Source organism: Balaenoptera physalus (genome assembly GCF_965194825.1).
Source record: "Balaenoptera physalus genome assembly, chromosome: 11".
NCBI lineage: Eukaryota > Metazoa > Chordata > Mammalia > Artiodactyla > Balaenopteridae > Balaenoptera > Balaenoptera physalus.
The window spans coordinates 24,914,194-24,931,100 of NC_138896.1; the positions used below are offsets into that span (position 1 = coordinate 24,914,194).

Consider the following 16,907-nt stretch of genomic DNA (forward strand, 5'->3'; position numbering starts at 1 on the left):
ATCCGCCTGCCAATGCAGGGGACACGGGTTCGAGCCCTGGTCTGGGAAGATCCCACATGCCGTGGAGCAACTAGGCCCGTGAGCCACAACTACTGAGCCTGCGCGTCTGGAGCTTGTGCTCCGCAACAAGAGAGCCCGCGATAGTGAGAGGCCCACGCACCACGATGAAGAGTGGCCCCCGCTTGCCGCAACTAGAGAAAGCCCTCGCACAGAAACGAAGACCCAACACAGCCAAAAATAAATATAAATAAATAAAATTTTTAAAAAAATTGATGTTGTGAACAATTGCAGTTAAAAATGATGACGTATACCTATATTCACTAGCTTGGAAAGAGCTCTGAGTGATATTTGTGGAGGGAAGTTAACCCTGTTTGTTCCTAGATAGTCAGATTTTGGACATTTTCTTTTTTTAAAACTATTATGGATTTATTGTTGCACTTGCTACAAGTATGTATTAAATTTATAAACAGAATAGTTTTGGGGAGTCCAATTTTTACACTAAAATGTTGCCAAATTTTTCATCACCATAAAATTTGCTCTAATGAATACATTTTAAAGATAAATACCTTATCAATGTCACATGTATATAGAAGTAATGTTTACATGTATAAATAGATATATATATAGTGTATCAGTACTTACACCATTTTTGAATGGAACTTTTTTATTAGGCTGTCCACTGACAAACTGCTTTACTCAGCTTCCAGTTTCAGAAATGCCACTGAATAATTGCCTATTCACAAAGAACAACAGTCCCTTTGTGAAACAAAGATTTTTGGCTTGCAGCCTTACAGACAGAGTTCACAGCACTATTATAACTGTTCATACACATTTGTCAAAAAAGGATGGTATTTGGGGTTCGTTCAATCAGTTCCCTACAGAATTCAATAATAAACTTCTAGCTAAACTTAGAAATGCTATTTTATTATTTACATGTGAGGTGAGTTGTTTTTTTTTTTTTCCATTTAGGGTATGTCAGCTGATTTAAATAAGCAACTTATACTGAGGAAAGCTTCTATCCAAGTGAGCAAGCTAAATGGAAAAATGCAAAACCAAATAAAAAATACTAAAAAATAAAGATGTTGCCCAATTCTGGATCCAAATGAATTAGGAAATAGATTATCCAATGGCTCATGATTCTAAATTCAAATATGGTGCCAATGTACAGAAACAGTATGGGAAAGATGTTACAGAGGAGTCTGAATCAACACTGAAATATCATTTTCTGTGGGGAAGAGAGGATGAAGAAATCATTAAAAGCAATGGCTAAGTTAAAAGACATCTTCTAACACACATGTCCCACACCTGGTAAGATATGTAATTAAAAGGGGTATTTGGATAACAACATGAAATACAGAGTAAAGAGAAGAGTCATTATTTCAAGCCTATCCCCTGAAGTCACTAGTGCCCCCTCATTCTCCTTCTAACTGGATTCTGGAGTTTCATACACATTCTTATTGCAGTACCTAAAGTTCTCTGAAGTTCAGGGCATCCAACTCACTTGGTCTGTTCTCTCCTGTCCCGTCTTCCAGGCTCCATCTGTGGCCCAACAGTGACGATGGTAAGGAAACTCCCTCATCCAGGTCTCACTTCTCGTGTTCACGGTGGAAGCTGAACATCCTTAACTTTGTGATATATTCTTCCTGTTGCCGTTTCTGGCATCAGTCTGGTCCCTTCTAAAGGTAGTCTACTGCCTCCTGAGAAAAAGAAAGCTTTTTCCTCAAGCATTTCAACACTTCTGTAGGCCCCAGGAAAATCATGGTCCCATTCTGCTTAGATGCACCTGGAGCCCCGAAGTAGCACTCTCCCGACTCTTTCTGTTCCCAGTCTACCATCTTCACCCTTTTATAGGATGCTCAGTCACACACCCAGCCATTCATTCAACAAGCCTTTTCAGAGCACACTGGGGTCACTGTGCTCAGTTCTAGAAATTTCATGGTGAGCAAAACCAGAACAACCCCAGGCCTCCTGGAGCACCTCTTCTAGTGAGAAAGGAGACATGGACTGAATCATCCCCAAATGCAGAATTATAAACTCTAGTAAGGGTTGTGAAGGTAAGTTCCCAAAAGCTAATAGAGCATGTAATGAGAATACTGATTTATTCTGGCAGGACCAAGAGGCATGTCCAAGGAAGTCATCTAAGCAAGTATACTCACACTGATATCCAAAGAAGTTTTCTCGGCAAAAAAGAAGGAACGTGCCAGGCACAAGGAAGAGTTTTTGTCAAGTTTGTGACATCCTCAGTGAATGAAAGAATATTGGTATTTTGGAACTAAGAAAGTTTGAAAGGTTAGGAGGTACGTACATTCTACAAATTCTGGCCGAGACGTTAACGGTGAAAAGTGTTTACCGCCCTCCCCACTCCCTCAAGAGCCTCAGTCCCGGGGCTGTCCACTGCAACATGCTCCGGCTCTTTTCTTTCAAGAGGCCCAACCAGGAGGCTTTACATAAGCACAGGCTCCAGGGTCCCAGCCAGACAATATTATGACCACAGAATGAACCTCTTTCTGGTATAGTACCTTGTACGCAACTTTATAGACGGCAAAGTGCAATCAGTAAGGATCCTAGCAGTAAGGGATGGGGCAGCGTGACTGGCAAGAGTGGAGAACTGTTGCCATTCCCAGGCCAGAGGGAGCTGGCAAAAGATTGGTTTCTAGAATGTGAACAGATGGAGAGGCTACCTGACCAGAGACATCACCTTTGAGAATGGGATGCAGCCCACCTGTGGTTACACCTCAGGCAGGCACCTGGGGGGAGGAAGAGTCCAACCTCTCTCTCCTCCCACCCTCTGAGCTCCTGTCCTTGCTGGAACTCAATGAGAGCCGGAGGGCAAGGACACCCACATGGATCATACCCCCAGGACACAGAGCAGAATGGAGAACGGGGGATAGGCAAACCAGGTGACCTCGTCAGGAGAGTTAAAGCATAGTGCCCCAGTTTCAAATATTTGAGGCGCCACTAATAAAGTCCGTTCATCTCTAGATGCCTCAATTTCCTCATCTTTAAAATGGAAATGATGACAACAATATATTGGTTTGCTTTAAGCATTCATAAAATGTTTAGACTAGTGCGTGACACCTGGTCAGTGCTTATAAATGTTCTTACAGAAGAATGTTCATAAATGTTTTTACAGAAGAAACTGAAGTTCAGACAAGGTAAGTGATTTACTCAAGCTCCTGCTGTCAGAAGGGGCACAATCAAAACCAGAATCCAGACCTTATTGCTCTTGTCTGAACACTCCTATCTCTCCTTTAAGCTGTGCCTTCCACTCTCTTCTTCAGAATCAACAGAATAATTACTAAATTGACTAACAGTTAATTCTGTAAGCACATTCTGAATCTTAGCGCTGTTTGTTAATTTGGGGGGTATCTGCATTTTCTCCCAACTTTATTGAGATACAATTGACATATGACATTGTGTAAGTTTAAAGTATACAACCTATTGATCTGATACACTTAGGTATTGCAATAGTGTTAACTCACATCTCCATCTCGTAGCACAATTACCATTCCTTTTTTGCGGTAAGAACATTTAAGATCTACTCTCTTAGCAACGGTTGATCATACTTTTCAAAAATTTATTCACAGAGGACAGGAAAATGTTTCTCCTATTCTCTGTAACTTAATGCAAATAGGAACCTGTCCCTTCACAACCACGTAGAGAAGAGGAAGAGAGAGCAGCTCTCTCTTCCTCTCTGTCCACCATGTGAGGACACAATGAGAAGGCAGCTGTCTGCAAGCTAGGGGAAAGGCCCTCGTCGGGAACTGAATCTGCCGGCACCTTGATCTCGGACTTCCCAGCCTCCAGAAATGTGGGGAATAAATGTCTGTTGTTTAAGCTATCCAGCTATTTTGTTATGGCAGCCTAAGATAACTAATACAAGATCTTCTGTCCATTTTAAATTGGAATATTTATCTTTTTATTATTGAGTTGTAAGAGTTCTTTATATATTCTAGATACAAGTCCCTTTGCAAACTGTCACTTTCATCTAAGATGCCACCATCTCTCGTTTGGACTAATTACCCCATCTTCCTGCTTCTACTCTAAATCTCCGTATAGCATTCCCCACACAGCAGTCAGAGTAATTAATTTTAAATGTACATCAGATTGTGACATTCCTCTGCTCAAAATCCCTTACAGCTTCTCTTCTGATCCAGAATAAAATCCAAAGTCTTTACCATTGTGGACAAGCCCCAACCGATGTTGCCTCTGACCCCTGCTCAGTCTTTATTTCTCCCTTCTTCCCATTGCTTACCCTGCTCCAGGCACAGTGGTCACTCTGCTCTTTCCTAAGCAGGCCAAGCAAGCTACTACCTCTGAGCCTCTGTACTTGCTATTACAATAAGAAGCCAGCCAAGAGAAACTCAAGAGAAAGTATTGTAGGCAGAGGGAAGGTCTAGAACAGTTAGGCTGAAAGTGAGACTGACATGTCCAAAGAACAAAAAGATGTTTAGTGTGGATACAGCAAGTGGAGAAGAGGCAGTAGGTGACACAGATGGACAGTTCAGTCAGGCTTTGTAAGGCAGGGTAAGGACTTGGGATTTCACCACAATACAATTATGGGAAACCACTGGAGGTTTTTAAGCAGGAGAGTAACATCTGATTTAAGTTGTAAAAGCATTGTTCAGGATGGGTAGACAGTGGCCACAAGCTTGGAGGCAGGAAGAAAATTAGGATGCCTTACTCTTATCCACTCAAATGTCTCCACTCTACTCCCAACTAGTCTTCTACTTATGCAGATTCTCTGCCCTATATTCTCTTCATTTTCCCCAGATGCAAGGTCTTCCATGAATGAATGATTGAATGAATGAACGAGTTTGCATCTTAACATTAATATACCAAAGGAGCTTATTCACGTTCAAGAAGCACTTAGTGAGCATTAAAAAAATTTTGAAAGGCACAATACTCTGCTGTGGTTAGTGTACACGTGACCAAGACACTCTCCTTGCCTTTAAAAAGCTTTTTTAGTTCATTGAGGAAGACACTACACCTGTAACTAAAACACCAGCAAGAAGGGTTACAAGTAAAAGAGTTACAGGTAAAGTTCTATAGAGAGTTCAAAGGATTGGATGATCACTTCCAGGTAGAAAAATTACAGAAAATGTCCTATTTGAATAGAGTAAGACTTGAATAGGTGAAAATGGTTAGAAAGTGCATTTTAGGTCGATGAAAAGAAACTGATGTAGAATCTGGGAGCAGAATAAGATATTAAAGATCATTTAGTCCAGAACTGATTTTCCATGAGTGTATCAAATTATTTTATGGTCAATCATAAATATAGAGAACAGACTTGGTTGCCGGGGGAGGGAAGGATTGGGAGTTTGGGATTAGCAGCTGCAAACTATTATATATAGGATGGCTAAACAAGGTCCCACTGTATAGCACAGGGAACTGTACTCAATATCCTGTGATAAACCATAATGGAAACGAATATGAAAAAGAATATATATGTATAACTGAATCACTTTGCTGTACAGCAGAAATTAACACAACATTGTAAATCAACTATACTTCAATAAATTTTTTTTAATGATTTTACGGTCCAACAAGTACTCTTTCAACTTCACGCTTTCCCGTAAAACCGTATATGCAGTTTGGTAATGAGACTGCTACATTGAAGAGCCTCAAAATTGTGGTGTAAACCTCCAGGCTATGGCTGGACCAGTGATAAAAATACATATAACAGATAGTCAGGCGTGGAAGAGAAAACGTCGGGACTATTTGTGAAAGTCTGCTCCATCTACCCCATAATGTTTCTGGCGCTCTTCTATCTGTTCTCTCTACGGAATCTACTTTCATGCTTGTATAAAGAGAGCTGATGAAATTTAACTTCTGCTTGTCTTGGAAGCTGAGCTAAATCAATAATAAACATGTACTTTGGAATTTTGTCTATTTGAACATTCACAACCTGCTGCTAGACTTTTAAAAAATCTCAGAAGTTTTAGGCTAGTATAAAGGAAAATCATTATGATATTCACCAGAGAGAAAAAAATCATTGATTTTTAAACTTTGAGTTGACAAAGTCAATAGAGTATGTTCAAAGAAAAATCAGTGAGTTGCTACAGTCGTGGCTCAGTAACACTGGACTTGAACATGGACTGATAATGAGTATTTATCTTTAACATTCACATGAAGATCGTGTCTGCAAACCTCAGCAGTTTCAGGATACTGCCAGATAAAGATGTTTTCATTTACGTTTCAATTTTCACTGCTAAATCGCATCCCTTACGGATCAAGGATGCATACATTTTTGGGGCTAGAAGAATAGGCAGAAAAGTCATTACAATTCTTTCTGTGTCCAGTCTGGGTTGACAAGAAGTCCTCGGCGTTTTTTTCTGACAGTGTTGCTTTGGAGACAACAAAAAGTTAAATCAGAGATATGGGGATATATGTTTTTGTATAGCTGATACACTTTGGTATACAGCAGAAACTAACAAACCATTGTAAAGCAATTATACTCCAATAAAGGTGTTAAAAAAAAAAGTTAAATCAATAAGTATTCCAAAGACAATCCTTTATACCTAGCATATCAGTAACTATGGGTGTTAGGGAAAAAGTAAAAGAGGTAGTTTCTGCCTTTAGGAAATGTACACACTTGTTGGAAAGTTTATGTGTGTATCTATATACTATGAGAAAGAGCCAGAATGAGAGAGAGACATGGAAGCAAAATATAGACAAATATTTAGCAAAATATAGCATTTGTACTACAGACATTAGGAAGGGAGAAGAAACTGTGAGCAGGAGTTAATCAGAGCAGGCTTCATAGAGGAGAGGGTAGGATTCAAGTAGTTATAGTAGAGAAGAGAAAGTATTCCACATAAAGAGAATGGCACAGCAAAGACACTACGATATTCCCTCCTTTTTTATTAATCCACTCAACATTTATTAAGCACTTCGCACCAGGACTGCTAACCAGTAGTTTCAGAGATGAGCTGAAAGATGAAACCATGCTCTCTCCCTTCACGGGACTGGCTTAGGAGCCATTCAATCTTCTAACCCAGTATCTACCTCTGCAATCAGATTTTTTGAACGTTTATTAAAAGGTTGAAGCTTCTGCTACTTTCTCAATGCATCTTCTTTTTTTAAAACCCTCTATCCAGTTCACCTGTATTCTCGTATCTTTCGTGAGATTGTTCTCCACCTGCTGCTCTCACAGTCCACAGCACCAGCAGTTCTGGGAGCAAACACTAGAAACCCAGCCGAGATGTGTGGGCTGATGAAGCTCAGCAATGAAACGACCCATAACCAGAGCCACCCAAGTTCAGTTAAAGGATGATTGTGATTTGGAGCAGCCAAGGACCACTGCCGTCTGACAGTGGGGAAACTGACTCCTTGGAGAAAATCAGGATAATGACCTGCCAGCCCCTGCCAACTGGAACTAAGTGTGGGCAGATAGAAAAGGACTCCTCTCCCTGCCCTGAACCCTGAACAGTTAGGCTCACATCCATTCCAAGAGCAAGGGCAGCTCCAGAGAACATTGTGAAATGGGTCTTTGGTCATCAGTGCCCTATTACTCTCTTATTTGATTCTCCTTTAGAGGCTCCTTCTCTGTCCAATTCTCTGTTTCTTCAGGCCAGTCACAGGCTTCCCAGAGCCTCCTCCCCAAAGTGGGTGGACTTTTCCTTTGCCCACATGGAGGCATGTGAGCATGGCTGGAGATAATCAAGAAATTGGACAGGTCAGTTTCCGTATATTCATCATAACCTTCTACTTCAATAGGAAAAGAGAAGTCATCTCCCCTTCCCACCATGAAATTCCCCACCCACCTGCATATACATGTTCATCATCTCCTCTCCTACCATTTCAACACAGAGCTGTTGTTAAGAGCATAGAGTTAGACTACAAAGGTTCAAGGCCTGGCTCTACCACTCAGTAGCAATGTGATCTTGGATAAATTGTTTAGCCTCTCTGGGCCTCAGATTCCCTGAGAGTAAAATAGGGGGAATTTTAGAACCACCTCAGCAGGTTGTTGTGAACTTATAAGGGAAAGCCAAGGACCATTACATGATCCATAAAGCAAACTCTAAGTTTATTTGCCAGGCAAGGGAACATGCACCAGTGAAGAAGTTCACTGAGGGGGGGAGGGAGGTGTATATATAAATAAATAAAGGGGCAGGTGGGGCTCACAGTGGTTATACTAATTAAGAATAATAAGTAGGGGCTTCCCTGGTGGCGCAGTGGTTGGGAGTCTGCCTGCTAATGCTAGGGGACACGGGTTCGAGCCCTGGTCTGGGAGGATCCCACATGCCGCGGAGCGGCTGGGCCCGTGAGCCACAACTACTGAGCCTGCGCGTCTGGAGCCTGTGCTCCGCAATAAGAGAGGCCGCGATAGCGAGAGACCCGCGCGCCGCGATGAAGAGTGGCCCCCGCTTGCCACAACTAGAGAAAGCCCTCGCACAGAAACGAAGACCCAACACAGCCATAAATAAATAAATAAATAATTTTAAAAATTAAAAAAAATAATAATAATAATAAGTAGGAATGTACTCTTATTCAGAGGATTAAATTGTTTAATCCATGGTAAAGCATTTGAAACATTGCCTGGCATATAATAAACCCTCAAAAATGTTACCTTTCATTATTTATTACTAAACTGTTCTGAATCTTGTTCTCTCACCATCTCAGGGATTTTACTCTTGAATTTTCAGTTCTCTCCGTCTCTACTGGATCATTCCCGTTAGCATTCAAATATATTCTACAACCTCCATACATAAGCCTTCTCTCTTACTTAGTAAAGATGAAGATGGAATCTTAAATTCAATGGTGAAAAGATAGATTTATATTATAAATGATTTGGAGAAAACGGGGAGCCATCTAAAAATAAAACCAAAGTTGTATCAGTACTTCCCACTTTACACCAGGAAAATCTCCTATTGGATCAAAGATCTCAGTTTAAATAATGAAACTATAAATATACTGTAAGAAATCATGAGAGAATTCTTTAATAAACTCAGAGTGGGAAAAGCCTTCTTAACTATGACACAAAACTCAAGGGCCATAAACAAAAAGATTTATAATTTTTTTTTTTTTTCCGCACCGCACGGCATGTGGGATCTTAGGTCCCTGACCAGGAATCGAACCTGCACGCCCTGCAGTGGAAGCGCGGACTCAACCACTGGACCGCCAGGGAAGTCCCAAGATTTATAAATTTGACAATATAAAAATCAAACATTTCTGCAAGGCAAAAGCCACCATAAACAAATTCAAAAGACAAACAACAAACTGGGAAAATAAATTCCAAAGATAACAAACTGGGAAAACACATTTACATCGTTATATTGCAAACAAAGGGCTACTTTTCCTATAGCATGTATAAAGTGCTAAGAAAAAAAACCAATAACTCACTTTTTTGAATGGACAACAATCCCCAAAAAAGGAAATACAAATATCTTTTAAATATAAAAAGATGTTCAATCTCACTCATAATTAAAGAATACAAATTAAAATTAACCAGAGCTACCATTTTTCACTTACCAGATTAGCAAAGGTCAAAAGCTAGATAATACTCTGTGTTAATGAGGTTATGGGGAAAGAAAATCCCGCGATAGCTGCTCGCCCCTTACCCGCCGGCTGCCGGTTCCAGCATGGTTGACGACGCGGGCGCCGCCGAGGCTCTGGGGGACAGGCTGCTGGGGTTCCCACTTCCGCCGAGACGGATTCGCTCCCGGCCGTGGTGGTTTCCTGTGCAGGAGCTGAGGAACCGCTGGTGTTTTCTTTGGAGGCGTGGCTGGCCGACTCGATCTTCCGCCCAGACCGAGACGTGGTTCCGGAAATGGAGTGGATGAGCCAGGCCCTGCTGACGGTCGACGCAGTTCACGCCGGGAAGCTGGTGGAAATCACCGGCTTCGGGCGGCCGGCTGTCCAGCGCCGGGTGAAGAGCGTGCTCCTGAGCCTGGCGTCGAGTCACCGGGAGCAGCGCGCCCGAGCTGAGAAGATGGAACAACGCGAGGAGTTCTTGAAGGCCCAGGCACCGGGTCCCCAGGTCCCCCAGCGTCCTGTTGCGTAAGTGTTGTCAGAAGCATGAGAACAGTTCTCCTGCTACTAAAGTTCAAGAGAAGCAAATATCCTTAAATCTATGCATTTATTTTTTTCCTGTATCTTGATGGATAGTGGTTTGATTATTTTGCTGCTGATTATTATTTTGCTGCTGATTATTTTGCTGATTAATTTACATTCCTATGAGCAATGGTTATTGTTCATAGGAATGTAAATTCGTGCAACTATGAAGGAGAATTTAGCATTATCATCCAAAATCATAACTGTTCATCCCTTTGATCCAGCAAATTCTTTTTATTTATTTATTTGAATTTTATTTTTTTTATACAGCAGGTTCTTACTAGTCATCTATTTTAAACATGTTAGTGTATATACATCAGCAAATTCTACTTAGAGAAATTTATCCTGCAAATTACACATACACACACACACACACCCCCAAAACAACACATATATAAGGTTATTCATTGCAACATTGTTTGTAAGTTAAAAGCATTAGAAATAAGTGGAAGTCTTTTGGTATTTGGGTTTTTTGTTTTTTTTGTTTTATAAATTTATTTTATTATTTATTTATTTATTTTTGGCTGTGTTGGGTCTTTGTGGCCGTGCGCGGGCTTTCTCTAGTTGCGGTGAGCAGGGGCTACTCTTCGTTGTGGTGCGCGGGCGTCTCGTTGCAGTGGTTTCACTTGTTGCAGAGCACAGGCTCTAGGCGCACGGGCTTCAGTAGTTGTGGCACATGGGCTCATTAGTTGTGGCGCACGGGCTTAGTTGCTCCGCTGCCTGTGGGATCTTCCTGGACCAGGGCTCGAACCCGTGTCCCCTGCATTGGCAGGTGGATTCTTAACCACTGTGCCACCAGGGAAGTCCCTTTTTTTTTTTTTAAGTGAAAGAATCTTCTGAAATTTTAGACTTTTAGGAAATAAAATTGCTTGATATGAAGAAATTCTTATTAATCTGAGGTTGAGCAATTCTATCAATTTCATTTGTTTTTCTCCTGTTAAATTCAAGTAAAGAAAAATTGAATGCTTTTTATTTTTGAAAAGCATTTATAATGAGATCCTATTTTTTTTTTTAATAATTTTATTTATTTATTTTTGGCTGCATTGGGTCTTCGTTGCTGCGCACGGGCTTCCTCTAGTTGCGGCGAGCGGGGGCTGCCCTTCGTGGCGGTGTGCGGGCTTCTCATTGCAGTGGCTTCTCTCATTGCGGAGCACGGGCTCTAGGCGCACGGGCTTCAGTAGTTGTGGCCCGCGGGCTCTAGAGCGCAGGCTCAGTAATTGTGGCACAAGGGCTTAGTTGCTCCGTGGCATGTGGGATCTTCCCGGACCAGGGCTCGAACCCGTGTCCCCTGCATTGGCAGGCGGATTCTTAACCACTGTGCCACCAGGGAAGCCCTCCGAGATCCTATTTTTATAGAATTATATCTATACATACATAAGGATACATATAAAGAGAGATGATGACAAAGATCTTGTCTGCCAAAAGTTGATGTTTATTTCTGGGTAGTTGATAGTGGGTTTTGTTTTGCTTGGTTTTTTGTTTTTTACTTTCTTCTTTAACTTTTCTGTAGTACTTAATTTTTTGTGGTAAGCATGAATCAGTTTACAAAACCCATACTTTTTAAATGAGTGTCTGCCTTCTGAGCTATCACAGGGTATGGCTGGGGAGAGGGAAGTTGACCAGAAGGCCCACTGATCATGGGTCTCACATTTTACAAAGACAAGAAACTCAGATTTTTTCAATGTTCTCTCCAAAATGAAGATGCACATATTGTAACTGAGATACACTGACAAAATTAAACGTTTAAAACATAGCACATTTTCTTCTTTTTAAAATTATACCTGGAGCCTCAAGATGTCCATGCCTCTTTCACACCCTGAGAAGCCCTGCATACATTATTCAAAGGTAAGAAATGCCAGTTTAACACAATGGGAAGGATAGGACCCAGAGGAGGAATCCTGGTTCTCCCTTCTACGTCCTAGATTATGCCCTGTTTTGAGCTTTCTACCAGGCAAATACTATGCAATCCTGATACTGTCATCTACAGAGCTGCAAGCATTGAACAAAACTAGTCTTGGTTAGGTAATGCACAGATCTCTTTGTGTTATGATGCTCATAGCTGATTACTTGCTTAGATTTGGCTTGACTTTGGTCTGCCTTTGATCTGATCACTCAATTCCTAATTTTACTACTTGACTTCAGCAAAAACTCACTGCTTTTCTTTCTAGATATATGATTAAATTATCCACATTTTTTTTTAACTTACATCACATCTATGGGTATCAGTTCCTACTTATTCCTTGCCTCACTGTTTCTTAACCCCTGGCTGGCTGTAGTAGTGTGATATTGGACAAAATGGACCAAGAAAGCAGTGCAACTCACTTGCTTATTAAAGTTTCTATAGCAGTGAAAAGTGAAAAGGATTCATGAGAGTGTTGAGAAATTCTGGCCAGATCAACATTCAGGTTGATGAAACTGAGTGCCTCGTGGGAAGCTGGTCCTGGGACTCATGGGTTCTTCCTGCCCGTAAGGTGTGATAGAAATAGTTTTAGAAATAGAAATAGAATCAAGTGATCAGATCAAAGGCAGACTTACCCTACAAGGAATCCTAAAGAGACTCCTTCAAATGAGGTAAAAAGACCTTAGACAGTAACTCTGATTCTCACAAAGAAACAAAGAGCACCAGTAAAGGTAGCTACATAGGTAAATATATATAAAAGACAGCATAAGTTTATCCTTGTTAGTAACTTTTTCCTTCTATATGATTTAAAAGATAGCTGCATAAAGCAATAATTATAAAACTGTTGATGGGCTTATAATTCATAAAGATGTATAGTTGTAGGACAATAGTAACATAAAAAAAAGAAGAGAAAAGGAGTGATACTGAAGTAGAAAAAAAATTGGAGAAAATAAATAAAATACAATAAATCCTAGCTCTGCTAGTTGTGTAAGCTTGAGCAATTTTTTTACCCCATCCTGAGTCTCAGTATTCTCCATACAGAGTATAATATTTACCTTATGCTTAAGTAAAATAATATTTATTTTACAAGCTTGTTGAATGGATTAGTGAAAACAATTCTCTGGAAACATTTTGCACAATGATTTGCACAGGTGCTCAATAAATGCTAGCACTGCTTCTTCTGAGTAAGGGGTACTTAGCAGTTTATTATACTACTTTCTCGACTTTTCTGTATCTTGAAAATTTTTTACAGTAAGGAAAAAATTTTAGTACCAGCTTCTTTCCTTTTATGGTCTTTTCTTTGCTTCTTTCTGATTTAACCTATAATTTGATGAATGAGCCTAGAGAAAGAGGAGGTTAACTCTAAATGACTAAGTTATCGCCACCAGGATTTTCTTAGGGGATGCGAGCAGATGAAACATGAATTAGGAAGTTCTCAACTCCACTTTGCACAGAGGTATGTCACATAAATTTAAAATGCAAAACTCCAGATTAACGAAGACAATTGTTTGTCTTTGTCCCCTGTCCTCTGGGACAGCCGCTAACGATACACACTTCGTGGTCCCCATGTCTTTGTATAATCCCCAACCCGGAAGTGTGGGCTGGATCTAACAAGTCACGTCTGATAAATAGAATGCAATAAAGGTGATGGGGTGTCACTTCTGAGATTAAGTTATAAACAATTGTGACTCTGTCTTGATGGTTTTCTCTCTCTCTCTGGCTCTGCTCACTTGCTTGCTCTGGTGAAGCAAATGTCCATATTGTGAGCTACCCTATGGAGTGACCCACAAGCAAGGAACTGTAGGAAGCCTCTGGCCAAAATCCACGTGTGTGAACTTGGAAATGAATCCATTTCCAGTTGACCTGGAGATGACTAGCTCTGCTGACACCTTGATAGTAGAAAGCCTAAACCACAGGACCCAGATAAGCAGCACCAGTTGCCTGACCCAGAGACTGAGAGATAATAAATGTTGTTGCTTTAAGCTGCTAAATGTTGGGGTAATTTTTTATACAACAACATACAACTAATACACCTGTTTCTTGACAAAAGGAATCACTGTAGAATGTCTATAAAGATCTTCTATGGATTCAAAATATAAGCCTTTCCAGAAATCAACTTGCACAAATTTTTTTGGAACACTTCTTTTGCAGAAAGCATATTTATATATGCTTTATAGGAGTTTTATAAGAGTAAATAGGAGTCACACTGACCATCCAGAACATTCTTATAAAATTTAAAGTTAAAATTTAAGGTTACCTTAAGATTCTCCTTGTCTATTTGTTTTTCCCAATCACTGTTATTGTCCCAGTTCCTCTACATAAAATTAATTTGTTAAAAAGAAGGAGGAGCAAGAAGAGGAAGAAGAGGAGAAGGAAGAGGAAGAGGAGAAAAAAAGAAGAAGCAACCAGAGAGGTCAAGTTTTCATTGGCCAGAAGAGATTTACAAACCAGACTTGTAAAAATACTTTGCATGCCAAGAAGATTCACTGAGAAAAGTAATTTCCTACATTGATGGCTATTCTCTACCTGAATCATGAAGACACCTCCTGAATTTTCTGGAACAGTCCCAATTTCAAATCTTCTGCTCCACTTTCCCCTAAGTCAACTTGTACTTGACAAAATCACATGTGCTGATTTTGGTTTGGAAATAATGGGTCTCTAAAATCCTGAATTGCTCTTGAACTAGGCTTGTGTCATTGGTGGGCACAGTATATCAACTCACCTACTAATTATTCACTGAGATCCTTTGATAGCTTCAGCGCTCTGCTATGACAGTCAAAAGAAGGAGCGGAATCTTACAGAAGCCTCTAGCGTATTTGGGGAGACTGAACAGCATATATGAAGGTACAGAGCAATCAATTAAATGGCTTCTGGATGTAAGAGGTAACTCAGTAGTTCAGAAAAGGAAGGGATCCTTGAGAACTAAAGAAATCTTAGGAGTCGTCATGGAGGAGGAGGAGGACTTGAGATGGAACAAAGGAAGAGTTGACTTCATTTTTGCTGTTCAGAAGTACAAGGTGGGACACAATGAAATCACAGAACAATTAAGAAAAGAGAACACATATGGAGGTGTACCTCAAAGGTAGGTTGAATATGAAGAATGTTCCTAGTCCAGTGCTATGTATCTGATCATTGTAATAATGTTAATCACTCCTTTAATGCCTGTTACTTGCCAAGCACTATGTTAAGCACTACACACTTACTATCTCATTTACTCTTTTTTTTTTTAATTTTTATTGGAGTATAGTTGCTTTACAATATTGTGTTAGTTTCTACTGTACAGTAAAGTGAATCATCATTTACTCTTTATAAATAAGACTCTTATTATTCTTTACAGACAAGAACACTGAGGGGCCCAGAGAAGTTAAATAACTCACCTGAGGTCACAAGCTAATATGTGGCAGAGCCAAGATTTGTAATAGGGAAGAACAAATCTGACTCCATATTGGATCTGTTTCTTTTACTTTAACCTTTGTTTTCTATTGCTTTTGCTACAAGTTAAGAATGTTGCCTGTAGCCTGAAAGATACAGGACAGCCCATTCTCAAAGCTCTGACCTTTAAAAGTGTAACACTTTTCCATTGATATAGAGATTAAAAAGTTGCACAACAGCACATTTGTCTTATTGGAGGTTTACAGGAACATCATGACCTGACCTACATGGACAGCTGCTAGAACAAAGGATTCTGACACCAAGAAGTTTGCAACAACTAACCATGCCCCTCCCCTTTAGTATAAAAGAAGCCTGAATTCTAACTTGGGTAAGATAGTTCTTTAGGACACTAGTTCATCATCTTCTCTGACGCCTGGCTTTCCAGATAAAGTCACTATCCCTTGCCCCAAAAACTTATCTCTCAACTTATTGGCCTGTTGTGCGGTGAGCAGTACAAGCTTGGACTCAGCAACTGATTCAAGTCCAGGTATGACTGACACCAAAGGTCAAGCTCCTAGCCATGATGCTATCCTAAAATTGAGTACAGAAAACTGCCCAAGAAACATTAGTTCTGAAACTCTTCTGCAAACTCTTCATAGGTAAGTGTCCCACCTGGCCAACCTGAGAGTTCCATCTAATGGGTAGTGAGGACAGATCAAGTGCAGGGGTACTGCACAGTGTAGGAAGCACATACCCTTCCAGTCTTGGCCACACTACTCTCCAGCTGTGGAACTCCTGCAAAGCCACTGACTCTTATTTTCCCTGTGTGGTCTTTAAGGTCACGGTCACCTCTAAACTCTATGTGCAGTATTTGTTTTGCATGCAAAAGGCTTACTTCTCATGAGTACACCAAAAATATCCTAACACAATGGTGGGATGTATTGATTTCAAACATCCTTTTTTTGTAGCTCTGAGCTACTAACCTACCACCTAATAAACATGCCTTTGTTCTCCTTGGATGTAACAACGAACGCACATAAGTAATTGCATTAAAAATTATATGTCATCAATTATTACTACTCACTTGGGGCTCAAGAATTGCAAAGCCTCAAGGCAAAAGGGAAGCTCTAACTTATTTTGCAAAGAAGGTAAAAGACAAAAGACGTGTGAATTCTTAAGAAGCTAGAAGGAGGCTTGTTTCTATCACTCCTAATTCAACTCTCATACCTCACCTGGTGGTGTTCAAAACATTTCTATGAAGGGAAAATATCTCACCATCTACAGAGACTTCAGTAGTCTTTTATCCCAAGGAAACTAAAATATCTCCTATTTTTATTAATTGGACATATCTTCACATTAGGTTATTGCTTTTTTCTGTTTTGCTTTGTGTTTCCCTGATTGGCTTATTGAGCTCAGTTTCACATAATCCTTCGAGCAATATCCGCAAAACAGCAGTGTTGTGTTTAACCTAGTTCTATGACAAAGTAAACTGCTTTCCTTCATACTTTAAATGGAAATGTTTTCTTACTGTTCTAATCCCCCATATTCATTTCTGGGATGCTATTCCTCATAAAAGCTC

At 40.3% G+C, this 16,907-nt stretch overlaps 1 long non-coding RNA gene and 1 pseudogene across 2 annotated transcripts in view; one reads left to right on the top strand and one right to left on the bottom strand.

Annotated features, from left to right (window-relative positions):
- The window catches only part of LOC309637330, a 109,873-nt gene that overhangs the window by 33,600 nt on the left and 59,366 nt on the right, over positions 1–16,907 (bottom strand). The gene's annotated exons all lie outside the window — the stretch shown is intronic.
- Positions 9,585–10,062, top strand: LOC309637312 (oocyte-expressed protein homolog pseudogene; annotated as a pseudogene). The gene has a single exon. The product of its transcript is annotated as an oocyte-expressed protein homolog pseudogene (transcript).